The sequence below is a fragment of the Dasypus novemcinctus genome, chromosome 15 (assembly GCF_030445035.2).
Source record: "Dasypus novemcinctus isolate mDasNov1 chromosome 15, mDasNov1.1.hap2, whole genome shotgun sequence".
In the NCBI taxonomy this organism is placed as follows: Eukaryota; Metazoa; Chordata; class Mammalia; order Cingulata; family Dasypodidae; genus Dasypus; species Dasypus novemcinctus.
In genome coordinates, this window is record NC_080687.1 from 88,473,429 (window position 1) to 88,489,579 (window position 16,151).

The following is a 16,151-nucleotide window of genomic DNA, read 5'->3' on the forward strand; positions in this document are numbered from 1 at the left end:
TTGCCTTCCATCACTGCAATAAGTGTTGCCCTGTATGCACACTGGCAAGGCAACTTATTCCATCTCTTCCTCAGGGTCTACGTCCTTTCTTTTTCTTTTCTTTTCTTTTCTTTTTTTTAAAGATTTATTTATTTATTTAATTTCCCCCCCTCCCCTGGTTGTCTGTTCTTGGTTCTATTTGCTGCGTCTTGTTTCTTTGTCAGCTTCTGTTGTCGTCAGCGGCACGGGAAGTGTGGGCGGCGCCATTCCTGGGCAGGCTGCTCTTTCTTTTCATGCTGGGCGGCTTTCCTCACGGGTGCACTCCTTGCACGTGGGGCTCCCCCACGCGGGGGACACCCTTGCGTGGCACGGCACTCCTTGCGCGCATCAACACTGCGCATGGCCAGCTCCACACGGGTCAAGGAGGCCCGGGGTTTGAACCGCGGACCTCCCATATGGTAGACGGACGCCCTAACCACTGGGCCAAAGTCCGTTTCCCATTCTTTTCTTTTCTTTTCACTTCTAATTATTAAGCTTGTCTTCACAAAAGTTTTAGACCACGGTAATTCATATATACAATATACTCCCACATATTCAACATCATACTCTTTGTCCCTTGCCCAGCAATAATCTTTTTATATGTTCATACTATATTTACTGCAACTGATGTACAGATATTGAGACAATAGCTTTCAAACAAGGTTACACTTGGGTTTGCATTGTGGTCTATATTTTAGACTATACAATTTTCTAAATTTTTAGTTATCTTATGTTTTACATTATGAGTTACATTTTAGCCTATAGGCCCCTATACATTTTTGGATGTAATTTAACATGTCCTATATCCATCCTTGCATAATCTTGTGGAACACTTCCATTGCCCCACAGTTACACTGATTCCACCTATTCAGTACCTTTTCCCCCCTCCCCTCAGGGCCCACAGTGACAATCATTCTTCATTGCCTGAAGGGCCATTTCAGAGATACTTGCAACAATGTTGAGGACTTGACATGCTCGACTGCCCTAATGCATTGAGAGCCACCATTTCTCTCGAGATTTACAATTCCCTCTATTGGAGAACATCAGTCTTCCCCAAGATGTAGGTATGCCTTCACTCTTGTATGGTTTCTATCCAATGATATAACCCACTATGACAATATGAGCATTCACACACCCCCTAGAAGCCTGTCCTATGTCAGATTCTTCCCTTTAAGCATCTTAAACAGGTAACCTTCCTTATATTTTTGAAAAAGTTTTCTCAACATAGACCTGTTATTGTAAATTGAATTGTTTTAAATGTCCTTTTTGAGTTTTGCATTTTTGTTTTGAGTTTTTTATCCTGCACTTTTTCTGAATTTGTAGCTTTGTGGTTCATTCTTTGGGAACCTATTTATAGGCTCATGTCATCTATGATTAGCGTTAACTTTATTTCTTCCTTTCTAATTTGGATGGCAATATATTATTTTTTTCTTTCCCAATTACTCTGACTGGACTTTCATACAATGTTGAATAGCATTGATGAAAGCAGGCATCCTTGTCTTGTTCCTGATCTTAGTGGGAAAATTTTCCATCTTTCACAACTGGTTATGATGCTATTGTTTTTTTATAAATGTCTTCTGTAGTATTGAGGAAGTTAACTTCTGTTCTTTATTTTCTAATTGTTTTTTATCATGAAAGGTGGTGGATTTTTTCCAAATTACTTTTGCTTCAGTTAAGATGATGATATATTTTTCTCCCTTCATTCTATTAATGCATTATTATGTATTATTATTCAATGTATTGAATTTCTTACAATGAATCATCCTTGCATTCTTCAGATAAATAGATATGTTCATTGAGTAAAATACTTTTTTTTCATTCCCTACCCAACCCTGCTGTTTTTGCTGTCTGGGTCCATTTGCTGTGTGATCTGTATCTGTTTCTCTTTTCGTCTTCTCATGTTTCTCCTCTAGGATTCACTGGGATTCAATCCTGGGGACCGCTGATGTGGAGAGAGGTTCCCTGTCAGCTCAGCCACCTCAGTTCCTAGTCTCTGCTGTGCTTCACCTTGACTCTCCCCTTCGTCTTTCTTTTGTTGCATCATCATCTTGCTGCGTGACTCACTTGTACTTACACTGGCTCACCTCATGGGCACTTGGCTCACCATGTGGGCACTGGCTCGCTGTGCGAGCTCTCATCTTGCCACATGGACACTGGCTCAACACACAGGCACTGGCTCGCCACAAAGGCACTCACGTGGCACTTGGCTCGCCATGTGGGCACTGGCTCAACACACGGGCACTCGGCTCGCCATATGGGCACTGGCTTGCCACACAGGCACAATTTCTCTTCTTCTTTTTCACCAGGAGGCCCCAGGAATTGAACCCGGGCCCTTCCATGTGATAGGCAGAGGCCTTATCGCTTGAGTCACATCTGCTTCCCATAAAATACTTTTTATATGCTGCTTGATTTGGTTTGCTAGTATTTTTCTAAGGATTTTTGTATCTATAATCACAAGGGACATTAGTTTATAGTTTTCTTGTGATGTGTTTATCTGGCTTTGGTATCAAGGCAGTGCTGATTGACACAAATTGTTTAGGATGTATTCCCTCCTCTTCAATTTTTTGAAAGAGTTTGATAAGTGCTGTTAGTTTTCTCTCAATGTTTGGTACAATTCACCTGTCACTCTCACTCTAGCTGGTCCTGTACTTTTCTTTGTTGCGGAGTTTTGAGGTGTGTGGTTTTATTTTATTTTTTGCTATACGTTTTTCCCCCTTTATTAGAAAAGTTTGGGTTTACAGAACAATCATGCATAAAATACAGGAGTCCCATATACCACCCCACCACCAACACCTTGCATTGGTGTGGAACATTTGTTACAATGGATGATAACACATTTTAATAATTGTAGTATTAATTAAAGTCCATGGTTTAACTTAGGGTTCGCTGTTTGTATAGCGTAGTTTCATGGATTTTTAAAAAAATTGTTACTATATAGCATAATATAAAAACCAAATTATTTCATTGTTACCATATTGTTCATACAGTTTTTATTCCACAGAAACCTGAGCAGCCATCCCAAAGCTGTGACAATCCTTAATTAAATAAAGGGGTGTCTTTAAAATCTTTTTTTTCAACTGTCCGGTGACGTCAGACTTTTAATTTGGTTATTCATTGTGCATTTATTTTAACATTAGCGTGGTAGTACCTGTACTTGAAAAGAAGTCCCTCAGGAGCAAATGGACATAACTTTGCATGATAGCCCCCCACCCCTACCCCCGACTGTCTCCAGGCTACTGATTTTATTGAGGTGTTTGTGGTACTAGGAGGTTTATTGCTCTGGGATGGTCCACAAATGGAGATAAAATATTGCAATTTTAATGCAATCAAAGTAAATATCATAGAAAGATCAGTGCTTTTGCATGGAAACTCCCTTTTCAAGGTAAACACATGGAGCATAAAAGCCCTTAGGAGTCTTTGGGGCCAGCATCACTGGTTAATGGAGTGGCCTATTTCATTCTTAGTGCCACCCCAGCCCTGCGGCTCCAAACCCTAAGAGCTTTGGTTTGGGGTGTAGGGAGGAGGCTTTTTTTTTTTGTAGGTACCGGGGATTGAACCCAGGACCTCGTGCGCGGGAGGCAGGCGCTCCACCACTGAGCTACACCCGCTCCCCAGGAGCTTCAACGTGTGCAAGACGGGCATCTGACGGGACTCGGGGTCTCTCTGGTAATCGGTTGGGTTGCTTGGAGGAGAGTGGTGGCAGGGAAGGTTCTGTGGTTGGGGGCAGTGAGCGCCTCTGTGCTGCAGTCCCCCAGGACCGGGGACAGGCCTGGGATGCGAGGGAAAATGCTGGGCTTAACGCCCCCCGCGGTCCTTGACGTCCTTTGGCCCCTCTGGGCCCATCACAGGCTCCTGGCTGGGAACCTGCCCTTCCTGCTGCTTCTCCCCTCTTTTCCCCTCCCCCCCCCCCCAGGGTTGGTTCAGCTGGGTGCAGCCTGGACCCTTGGGTGGGGCAGGCCCTGCCTGGCTGACAAATCTGGCCCCGGGTGTGGGATCAGGGCGGACAGAGGCAGGGAGCAGCCGGTGATCAGCAAAACCACAGAGTCGCGGGGAGCCCAGGCAGGCGGCAGGGCAGGGGGCTGCAGGATGGCGTGGTGGATCCATGTGTGTCCGAAGGCTGACACCCAGGAAGGGGAGCCCAGGGAGTGCAGGAGGGGCTGCCGGGCCCTGCAGGAGAGGGGACTGTGGTCAAGGCCTCACCGGCAGACCGCGGGTGATGGTGGACAAATGACTTTGCCGCCCTGAGCCTCGGTTTCCTTATCTGCAAAACGGAAGACTCTTTCCTCCCTCACGTCATTGGCTTACGAGTTTGGCGATGTTGTTGTTTTAATGGAGGGATGGGGCTCCACCAGGTTGTAATCCAGCAGGATGCCAGACCAGCTGTCTTGTGAGCTGCAGGGTGGGGCTTGGGGCTAGAGAATACGGTTATGGTCAGAATTGGCCCTGAAGATGGGGGTAGAAAAGCCGTGTGATGGTTTGAAGCTCTGGGCCCCAGAAAATCATGTTCTTAAAGCTAATCCATTCCCGTGGGTGTAAATCCATTGAAGTAGGGCCTTTTGAGTAGGTTACTTCATTAAGGAGTGGCCTGGGGCGGGTCTTAATCCTCTTGCTGGAGCCCTTTATAAGAGAATGAAATGCAGACGGAGGAAGAACGCCATGGAAGCAAGATGCTGAAAGCGACGAGACCAGGAAGAGAAGGGCGAGACCAGCAGCTGCCACCGTCATCTCAACCTCATGACAGAGGAGCCCAGGGTGGCCGGCAGCCGGGCTGTGGGGAGAAAGATTGCCTGATGATGCCTTGATTTGGACATTGGTCTCAGCCTCACAACCGTAAGCCTGTAAGCTAATAAATCCCACTGTTGAAAACCAGCCTGTTTCTGGTAGATTGCTTTCTGCAGTCTAACGGAATAAAACCAGCGGCAAGATCAACCTGACTGTCAGGGCCAGGGAATCGGGCTAGAGGCTGGCTCCCCAGAGGTGGGTGGAACTAGCTCCGCAGTCACTCGAGAGAGAGAGGTACCTTATTAAATGATTTTTTGGAGGAAACACCTCATGATACAGCCCCTTCTTGGAGAGTTTCAATATGTGGTTGGGGGTTTTGAGAAGCATCCCCAGAAACTGTTACCACAGAGGCATTTTGGTTTGGCATCACTCTCAATTCCTTCTGCCTCTGGTGAGGGGTGGCCCTAGGCTTGGGGCGCAGCAGAGCATTCTCAAGTGGGCCAGCCAGAGAACGAGGGGCAGGGAACCCGGCTGACTGGGCTATTTGCTTTTTTAATCGACTTTTTCTGGGGGAGTAATTTTAGATGAACAGGAACGTTGTAAAGATGGTGAGAGAGTTCCCATATGCCCTTCCGCCAGCTTTCCCTGATGTTACTGTCTTGCCTAACTGTGTACATTCGTCAAAGCTGAGACATTAGCATTAGTGCAATCCCTTCAACTCTCTAGAGACCATACGCGCCCTGCCTCAGTTTCCCCCTCTCTTTCTTTCTGTTCCACGACCCTCTCCGGGACACCATCTTGCGTTTGGTTCATTTTCCTTCTTCCTTTCTCTCTCTCACCTCCAGTTTTTCTGTTTTTCTTTCCCGGTGCGTCTCCCTCTTCCACTTGGCAGAAGGGACGGGGGAGTGAGGGGAGGGGACAGAGGGGCCCGGACAAGAGCCGCGTGTACAGGGGACAGGCACCTCCTCTCTCAGGGAGGAGAAGGCCGCGGTGTGGCCACGCAGAGAGGGCCTCGCGCCCGCGCCCCCGAGAGCAGGCCCAGGAGGCTGCGGGCCGTGGGCTGAGGGAGCGGACAGCTGCCTGCAGGGAGCAGGGTGGGCCCGCGTGGAGCACCGTGAAGCCCGCGGGGTCTGCAGGCTCCGCTGCGCTCTGAGGAGGGGGCCACCAGCACCTGCCCGGGAGCTCACCCGGGAGGTCATTGAAACCAGCCCCCACGGTTTTGTCAGGGTTTCAGATCATAGGTGCAGGCGACGGGTCGGTGAGAGTGGAGGGGTGGCTGGCGGCCAGGGCCACGGCTCCGCGGTCCACTCCAGGGCGACCGAAACAAGCCAGCCTGTCCTTTCCTTCCTCACGTGAAGGGTAAAGGCCTGGTGAGCTCAGAGAGAGCAGGCCATGCAACACCAGAGCTGTCTGGAAGACCAGAGGGAGACAGCTCTGGGGCTCTGTGAAGCCCACCCCACACGCCTGCCAACGGGCACTCACCCCTGTCCCTTGCTGGCACCTCCCTGGCTTCGCTCTGGTGTCTGCCTTCGCCCAACAGCCCGATGCTGCAGGGAGGGGGCCCATCGTGGTGGCCGCACTGCGTGTCAGGGGTTGGTGGAAGCATGGACACGTGGTGCCATCGTGGCCCATGAGGTAGATGTGAGGGGAGCGGGGCTCCTGGGAAACCTTTCCTCACACTTTTTAGACCCAAAGACGACACGGCTTCTCTCCTTGCATCCTGGCGGTGATGTGGCACCTGGAGCTTCGGGGGCCAACTTGTGACTGAGACTAGCAACACAGAGATGGGAGCAGTTCCCTCGGCCATGTCACAGAGCCACCAAATCAGTCAAGCCAGCGCACCCTGAATTTGGAAATCTTGTTGTATGTGTAAGCCAGTTGAACTGGGTTGTTGTTGTTACTCACTGTCAAATGCCTCCTGAGTCACTCGGTGCCTGATGATCTGGGACCTGGGGGGCTACACCGGGTGGGACCGCTTCCAGTTCTCTTCCCTGCCCCTGGAGTTCCTTCAGACCTAGCTGTTAGGTTCTCATTACTGTTGGGACAAATTACCATAAACTTAATGACTAACTCCGCCCCCCCCACCCCCGACACACACAGATTTACTCTTAGAATTCTTGTGGCCGAAAGTCTAACCCCAAGTTGTTGGCCAGGTCACGTTGCTTCTGGCAACTTCAGGGGAATCCGTGTCCTTGCCCTTCTCAGCTTCAAGAGGCTGCCTGCATTCCGTGGCTGGTGGTCCCTTCCTTGCCTCACTTTGAACTTTGCTTCTGTCACCACATTTCTTACTTCTGACTCTGACCCCCCCCCCCCACCTGCCCCTTATAAGGACCCTGTGAAGACACTGGAACCACCCAGATAGCCCAGGATACTCTCCCATCTCGACATCCTTTGTTTAATCACACCTGCCAAGTCCCTTTTGCCATGTAAGGTCACGTGTTCACAGGCTCCTGGAGTTAGGAGGTGGACATTTTGGGAGGCCTTACTTAGGCTCCCACACATCTCCCTCATCAAAGGGGATCTGTGCACCCCCTTCCTGGCTCCACGGAGCCTGGTGGTTCCTGAGGCATCACCTCCAAGGCACAACTTGTACGGACTCCAGCCTGACAGAACTCGCCTGGCATTTCCCACCAGCCCACTCTGGAGGCTCTTGTTTGGCCTCGTGTCTGCTCCTTGTGGGAGTGGAGAGCCCAGGGGGTCAGATGCAGAATGAGCTTCAGCTACTTCCAAAGTGGAAAGAAACAGGGACATGGTGTTTTCTCAATAGCAGGGGAGCTGAAAAAGATGTTGTTGCCAGACAGCGACCAGATGGTTTAAATGAGGTTCAGATTTCCCTCAGAAACTCACCGCTTTTGAGAATGGTTGTCGATGCCAGAGCAACTCTGAGGAGATCAGGCTGCTTGGGGAGCTGACCCGCAGAACCTAAGGACCAAAGGTCTGGTTCCATCCACCTGGAGTCTGGGCTAGATTTGCATTGGGGAGAATTCAGGAAAATTGCAGGGTCAGCTTTTGGGAGGTTTCCAGCCCTTCTTCTCCTTGATGTCACATGCGGGGATTCAGCTGGGCCCAAGAGTCCCATAGAGGAATCCCTGGTGAATTCTCCAGCCCAGAACGTGTCTTTGCTTGACCTTCTGCCTTTTGCCTTTGAGTCACGCCCAAGAGTCTTTGCCTTGACCGTAAAATGAGGGGTGCGACTCGTCCCTGAGCTTTTTATCTCTCAAATGCCAGGGCTTGGGTTGGGAGAGGGACAAAGAAGAGGCTTCTTTTGGAGTCAAAGACAAAGAGGCCGGAGCATTTCAGAGCCACTCATGCTCACTCCCAACCCCAGGAAAGGATGGCTGAGGGGGTGGCCAGGCTGGTCGTGGAGGACTCTCCTACAGCCTGGCCTGGGGGGTGTTGCCCTAACTCCTCCCACCTCTACCCTCTGCGTGGCCTCCGTTCGAGATCCCATGGGTGGGAAGATGTCACAGCTTTGGGGCCGACAGGCCTCAGCCGGAGATACAGAACCGTGAGCCGGGAGATGAGGGGCAGAGCCACGGGAAGCTTCTTTGGAGAACAGTCACTTCGTAGGGTGAAGCTCTGACATCCTTTAGCTGGTCGAGGTTCAAGGAGTCATAACTTCTCCCTCTGCCAAGAGAAATATGCACTTTCAAAGAGTGCTGCATTTAATAGCTGAAAGAGGAGACCCGGAGGGCGCAAGTGGCGCCCCTGTTCCCACGGTGGCTGGCAACGTCTACCGCGGATGCAGGCCGTCCTGAAACCGGCCGAGTCAGTGGGGCTGGCTTCCTGAGAGCTGCGAGCCATGCGGAGAGCCCTCTAGCCTTCTCCAGGTCTCACTTGTCCTACCTCGATTAGAAAATCACAGACAAGGAAGCCGTGGTCCCCCGGCGGGATTGAGGCTAAGACAAAGGAGCTCGCGGGAAAGGGAAGCTTGGCCTGGGAGCGCTGTGCTCCTGGGAGCGGCTTGGGCCCGGGTCCCTGCTGCCGGGGGCACACCGCTCGTCCCCAGAGCTCGCGTGAGCCCCTCCGCTGACCGCCCATGTACTTAGTGTGGAGAGGCTCCTGGAGAGGCGGCAGGAAAAGACCCGCACAGTATGGAGGCCCGCGCACCGGGGAGATGGCGCGAACCTATGGCTTTGGCATTTGCCAGCGTCACGGTTGAGCTTGTCCGTTCAGTCACTTTGGGCTTCTGGGGTTTCCAGGGTGGCTAAGGAGACCCTTGAGGATCCCCCATATCTGCCGGGCCTGAGGAGATCTGTGTCAGCCCAGGGTGAAGACAGATGTGGCCTGACTTCGGACAGAGACAGCAAACGAGTGTTAATGAAAGGGACAAACCGCCTTGATACTCCAGGAAGCTTCTCACCCTTGTACTCCTTTTGAAAGATAACTTCCTTTCCCACATTCTGCAGCAAAGTGGCTAGAAAACCTCAGGCTCCACGGAGTCCCCGGGGAAGGAGGAGACTCCCAGTGAGAGCTGGTTGATTGCAGGTCCTGGAGAAAGTTGGGCAGGTGCACACCCATCCCCGACTGGGCATTTTGGTCACAGCAGCTGGAAAGGTGGCCAATTTCTTGAACACTGAAAAGGGGAGTCGGGAGGGCTAAGGGTGGGATACCAACAGGGGGTGGACCCCCAGGCCTTTCTGTGCTCTGTGGCCACTGGCCAAGGTCACAGGATGCTCAATACACCCGGATGAGGCAGCTCTGGTGTGAGATGACCTAACCAAATCTCCTCGTTAGTCAAGAAATTACAAGCTCCTCCAATCAGAGTTCACAGTTGCAAGCACAAGCAATCTCTAGCTGATTAAGCAGAGAGAGCATTTACGAACAAGTTGTAGCTCAGCTCGCAGCGCCGCCAGGAGCACCGGGACACCTGGTTTGGAAGCTGCACAGCCAGGTAGAGCACCCCAGCTCCTGCCCCAAAACCATCCGGTGAAGGCAAATTGGTGGCTGTAGGGTCCCCCGCCGGTCCCCCAGTGTGGGCGTCAGACTCTGGGCTGTTTCATCTAGGAACTGGGTGCATCTGCCACCCTGGCCAGTGCCCGGATGGAACCCCAGCTCTCCCTGCGGCTTCCTGCAGTGAAGGAGCCCGGGCCATTTTCCCTGCCCACTTGCCAAGGGACAGAGAAGCCAGGGATGGTGCTTTGGCTTCTCTAGAGAGGTGGGCTTTGCCTCAAAAGGGGGGAAGGCACAGCTTAGAAGGGTGTCCAGGAGCTGGGTGACCAAAGGGATGACCCTGCAAGGCGTGAGGTGATGAGAACTTCAGAAGGAGAGAAACTGACTACAGGGGCGCTGGCTCTGCTCCCTGGTGGAAACGGCCGCCTTTGGGTGCTGGGTGCGAGCCCCTGCCCTCTGGGGTGGGGGAGGCGGTGCTGGCTCTCCCCCGTGTTCCCCACTTAGGCTCAGTCCTCTGTTCCTGCTAACCAGCAAAGGGCTCCCACTATTTTAAGTGGAAAAAATTAGAATATACATATCCTCCGATCAATTTGCTAGATCTAATTAAACAGTAAAACACCTATATGTGAGGAAAGCACGGCAATGTCAGGATGTAGAATGCTTAAAACATGAACCCCAATAGTCAGCATGGTGTGAACGGTGGCCTTGTATGGAGTGACACTGCGATGCCTTTTACTGACACCACGTGTCACAAAGTCACGGTTCTGATGTTCTGCTTATTATAATTGCTTTGTTTCTTGAGAACTTATTGACATGTTGGCTTGTTGAAAATGTAGTGGATTGTATCTCAGGGATGTAAATATACATTTCCCTTATGTAAAATTCAGGTCAAAATATCATTATTATGATGAATATCTGTGTTCTTTGAAGCTTGGATATTGAAAACCAAGAGGCACCCTGCAAGGCGGCCGTTGATCGGGACGATGTTTCGTGGGAAATGCCTCCATTTGTTGAATACCTCCTGAGCACCAAGGTCTTTCCATATATTGGTGCTACTGTTTACAATAACCCTAACTCCACTTTGCAGGTTGAACATATTCAGGGATTTCTTGGGGCCACACAGGGGCTGGGACTCAAACCCAGTGTGTGAGGCTCCAAACCATGAACTTCCCACAATGCACTCTTGCCTTTTTGTTTCTTCCTTAGCATAAGTCAGAATAGCTGGGGGGAAAAAACCCTGAAATATTCAAGGGAAACGTGACTAAATTAAGGAAAACAGACAATAAATAATAAATAAACACCATAAAATTAGTCAAGTGTGTGAGGCATAGGTGGTGTTTTTTTTTGGAAGGGGGATTGTTTTTATTTTTTTCTAATTGAAAAGTTGCAGGTTTACAGAAACCTCACATAGGTTCCCATAAACCACTCCCCGGTCACACAGTTTTCCCTGTTTTTTGAATTGAAAAAAAAAAATTAGAAAAGTTGTAGGTTTACAGCAAAACAATGCAAAGAACACAGACTTTCCATATATCCCCTCACACACGTTTTCCCTATTGTTGGCACTTTGCATTGCTGTGGTACCTTTGTTATAACTGATGAAAACCTCATTACATTAGGGTTCACTGTTTGCATTGTACAGTCCTGTAGTTTTAAAAAATTACTTATTCTTTAATATATAAATAACATAAAGTTTCTCCTTTTAACCACATTCAAATATATAATTGAATGGCACTAACTAATTATATTCACAATGTTGTGTTACCACCACTGCCATCCGCTACCAAAACTTACCATTTTATTTTTTTAAAGATTTATTTTATTTATTGACACCCCCCCCACCCCCTGTTGTTTGTGCTTGCTCTCTTCTGTCTGTGTCCATTTGCTGTATGCTGTATATATTTGCTTATCTTCTCTTTAGGAGGCACCAGGTACTGAACCTGGGATCTCCCATGTGGGAAAGAGGTGCTCAATCACTTGAGCCACCTCCATTCCCTGCTTCATTGTCTCTCTCATTGTGTTTCCTCTTTGCGTCTCCTTGTTGTGTCATCTGGTTGTGTCAGTTTGCTGTGCCAGCTCACTGTCTTGCTTATGTTCTCCAGCGGCACCAGGAACTGAACCTATGACCTCCCAAGTGGTAAACAGGAGCTCAATCACTTAAGCCGCACCCACTTCCCCAAAACATTTCCATCACCCCAAACAGAAACTGTGCCAATTAAACGTTAACTTCACATTTCCGACCCCCCACCCCTGGGCCCTTGGTATCCTATATTCCATTTTCTGACTCTATGAATTTGCTTATTCTATTACAAATCAGTGAGATCGTACCAGATTTGTCCTTTTGTGTCTGCTTATTTCACTGAACAGGATGTCTTCAAGTTTCATCCATGTTGTCACATGTATCAGGACTTCATTATTTTCATGGCTGAATAATATTCCATTGTGTGTATGTACCACATTTTAATTATCCAATCATGTGTTGATGGACACTTGGTTGCTTCAACCTTTTTTTTAACTTTTTGTTTATTGTGAATAATGCTGCAATGAACATTTGGGGTAACTTAGATTCATTGTGAGGCTTAGCACCTAAAGAACTCATTGTTTTTAGGGTGAAGTATAGTTTCTATTATAACCACTGCAGTTATCAATCTCAGTAAATGTAATGTTGCTGCAATACTTGTATCTAATTGCTGTTCATATTTCAGTTTTGTTAGTTAAACCAAAAATGTCCCTTGAGACATTTTTTCACCTTCAGTAGAGAATCTAGGGTCAGATATTACTTTTAATTGTTATGTGTCTTTGGCCTTCTTTTAAACCGTAACATTTCCACAGCCTTTCTCTGTCTTTTATGACATTGATATTTCTGAAGAATATGTCTTCCCTCCTTTTTTTAAAATATAGCATTCTTCATATGGGTTTGTCTGATATTTTCTCATGAGAGGTTCAGGTTTTTAATACTTTGTTGGAATATTACCTAGCTTAGGTTGTGTCCTTCCCAGATGATCACATATGGAGGCACACAATGTCCCTCACTGTTGATGTTAACTCTTATCATTTTGTCAAAGTGCTGTCTGATTTTTCTGCTGTATAATTATTTTTTCCTCCCCTCCTTCTTGCAAATAATAAGCAGTCTCTGGGAAGACATTTTAAGACTATGTAAATATCCCATTCCTCATCAAAATTCCCCCCTATGTTTAGAATCCATTGATAATTCTGGTCTGTGCCAAACTTTTCTAGGATGGCTGGAAAATGATGCTTTTCCAAAACCAATTCTCCCTCCACATTCACCTGTCAACTCTCAACAATCTCCAGTAAGAAAGATCCTCATTCTCCCCATCCATCTGTTGACTGACTGACATACTTACCTCTTTAATTATCAGTATGGAGTCATGAACTTCTACTTTTCTCAATGGTTTATAGTTCAGTACTATACTTAATTATTGAGGTGCTCAAATAACATTTTGACATCTTCACTTAGCTGTCTTACAGACAACTAAACCCTAACTTGTCCAAAACTGAACTATTAATTTCCCAGCCCAGATTAGTCCCTTACCTCATCTCAGTCTTTTTCATCCTAGGAAATGTTACCATCATCCAGTCACCCAGTTGTTCATGCCAGAAACATAGTTGTTCTCCTCAATTCCTCCCTCTCCCTCATCCCTACACCTAATTTACAAGCAAAATCTCTAGTCTACCGCCAAAATCTTGAGCCCTTCCTCCTCTCTCCACTTCTGCCACCATGGCCCACGTCATGGCCACCATCTTTTTTCACCTTGACAACTGCTACATCCTTCTCCCTGGTGCCCCTGCTCCACTGCTGGCTTCCAATTCCTTCTCCACACAGTAGTGTGATGTTTTAAAAAAGACTATAATCAGATCATATCTTCCTCCTGATTAAGACCACCCAACGACTTCCAATAAACCAAAATCTTTGGCAAGGCCTCCAAGACTCTGCACCATCTGGCCCCACCTGCCTCTCTACATCATTTACTCTTTCCTTCCCTGGGTAAGTGTGGCTCTGGGTCTCAGATGTTTCCTAGTTTGATCAAAGTTCGGGTTTGCATTTCAACTTCTTATTCTGTTTGTTGTTGGGGACTGATGCACTCTCGCCCTGCTTATTTTGCTCTAGCCACACTACCTGTCATGGACAAATTCCCTGAGCCTGGCGGAGATTAGCTCCTTTAAATGCCAAGCTCTTGCCAGCACTGGGCACTTGTCCGTGCTCCTTCTTCTTCCTGGAATGTTCTAGCCCTTCCCTCCTGTGACAGTTTAAAGTTCTTTCTTTAGTCCCAAAAGACTATGTTCTTTCTTTTTTTTAAAGATTTATTTATTTCTCTCCCCTTCCCCCCCATCCCGGTTGTCTGTTCTCTGTGTCTATTTGCTGCGTCTTTGTCCGCTTCTTCTTTGTCTGCTTCTGTTGTTGTCAGTGGTACGGGAATCTGTGTTTCTTTTTCTTGTGTCATCTTGTTGTGTCAGCTCTCCATGACGTGCGGCGGCATTCCTGGGCAGGCTCCACTTTCTTTCACGCTGGGCGGCTCTCCTTACGGGGCACACTCCTTGCACGTGGGGCTCCCCTATGCAGGGGACACCCCTGCATGGCAGGGCACTCCTTGCACGCATCAGCACTGCACATGGGCCAGCTCCACATGGGTCAGGGAGGCCCGGGGTTTGAACCTCGGACTCCCATGTGGTAGATGGATGCCCTAACCACTGGGCCAAGTCCGCTTCCCTCTAATGGTGCATTGATTTGGGCATTTCATGGCCTCAGAACTGTAAGCCTTTACCCCAAATAAATCCCCTTTATAAAGCCAACACATATCAGGTACTTTGCATTGGCTGCCCTGTGGCAAACTAAGACACCCCCTCTTTTCCACCCTCTCCTCACCTCTCTGCTCCCTTTACATGCTGACTCCTTATTCTCCAGGAATCAACTCTCATATTACCGCTCCAGAGAGGTCTTCCCTAGTCACTCTAGCCAGTTTCCAGAAGGGCTATGGTCTGTTTGAGAAGAGCCCAAGGTAACTCTAGATTTCTATTACAAAGTGGAGTGACCATTCCCATGGGAGTCTGTGTGAACATTTGGATATGAGAGACTCCCACGTCAGGGAGCACTGCCTCAGCCAACAACTGTCTGGAGAAGGAAGATCCTCCACAGGGAGAAGCTGAGCTACCTGCACACCCACCTGGCTTATACTCCACCCCTGTCCTGGAAATTGCTGGAGGCAAACTGCTGTAACTGGGCTCTGCATTGCTGCCAATTTGGGCTGACAAACTACATCTGTTCTATCTAGACCCTCGGATAGTATGTCAACAAAGCCAGGAATTACCACATTTTTGAGGAAGACCAATAGTAAGAAAATGAGTCATACCCCTTCCCTCAATAAGAACTAAATCCTAAGGAAATAGAGTTACAATCTAGAACCAGATTATAACAAACCACCTTGAAGAAAATATGAGAAAATAGAAGTCAAAAGCTGGAACAGAATACTTTGAACTAAATACTTGCAGAGAGATACAGGAAGGGAGCCCACCCATGGAAAGAAAATGGTTGCTAGAAAAGAGAAACAAATTAGAGGTTCCTAGAATTCAATTTTGCAGAAAAAAAATGTTGATATATGAGTTAAACCACAGAATGGACAGAGCTGAAGATTGAATTAGTAAACTAGAGCTTACCAATTTTGCTGTACATTAGAAACACCTGGGGAGACGTAAAACTCCCAAAGCCCAAGCTGCTCTCCATACTTCTGGGGGAGGGAGGGTGAGCGGCCTAGCCATCAGCAGCCTTTAAAGCTCTCCAGGTGATTCCAATATGCGGCCCAGTTTGAGAACCACTGAACTAGAAGTTTGAGCAGAGGGGCTTTCCCAGAAAGAGATGCAAAAGGAAAAAGAAATAAAATATTTTTAAAAAGTAGTTAGGGGCTTGGTTGACAGATCCAAAACTTTCTACATACACAGGAGATCCAATGGGTAGACTAGAGAGGAGGAAGTGAAGAAATTGTAGATAACATGTTCATGGATGGAAAGACTCAGGTAAATAACACCAACAAAATAAACTTTGATTCTAGCAGAATTTTTTTCATCGTGTTTGTACAATAATTCTAAACTTTCTATGGAAGAGTATTCAAAGTCAAAGGGAGGCTAGTTTCTACTTCTCAGATAGCAGAGGAAAGAGGTTCTGCCCCTTTTCTTCTCAACATCAGACCCCAAACATCAAGGAAAAGAGGAAACAAAAATGAAATCCCCACCTTGATTAAAGTAGAAAATATCTGAGGCCCAGAACCACAGTATCTGCAGAAGGGCTGCCCAGGGCAGTACAGATCCAACAGGGTAGGGTGAAGATGCTAAGAGGGCTTGTCTGTGGCTATAGATATCAGATTCATTCCAGCAGGAACACATCTACAAACTAAGTGGCTCAATGAGGCCAAAAACAACAAAGCCTTCTTTGAAACAATGAGAACAGGGTACTAGGGTGATGGAAGTTCCCCTGACTTGTTTTGTCTGAGACTGAAAGACAAAACACA

General features: G+C 47.9%; 1 non-coding gene across 1 annotated transcript; it reads right to left on the bottom strand.

Annotated features, from left to right (window-relative positions):
* Window positions 1-3,554: 3,554 nt before the first annotated feature.
* On the bottom strand, window positions 3,555-3,626 carry TRNAG-CCC (transfer RNA glycine (anticodon CCC)). Its single transcript has one exon. It is a non-coding gene; the product is annotated as a tRNA-Gly (tRNA).
* Between the last annotated feature and the right edge of the window lie 12,525 nt (window positions 3,627-16,151).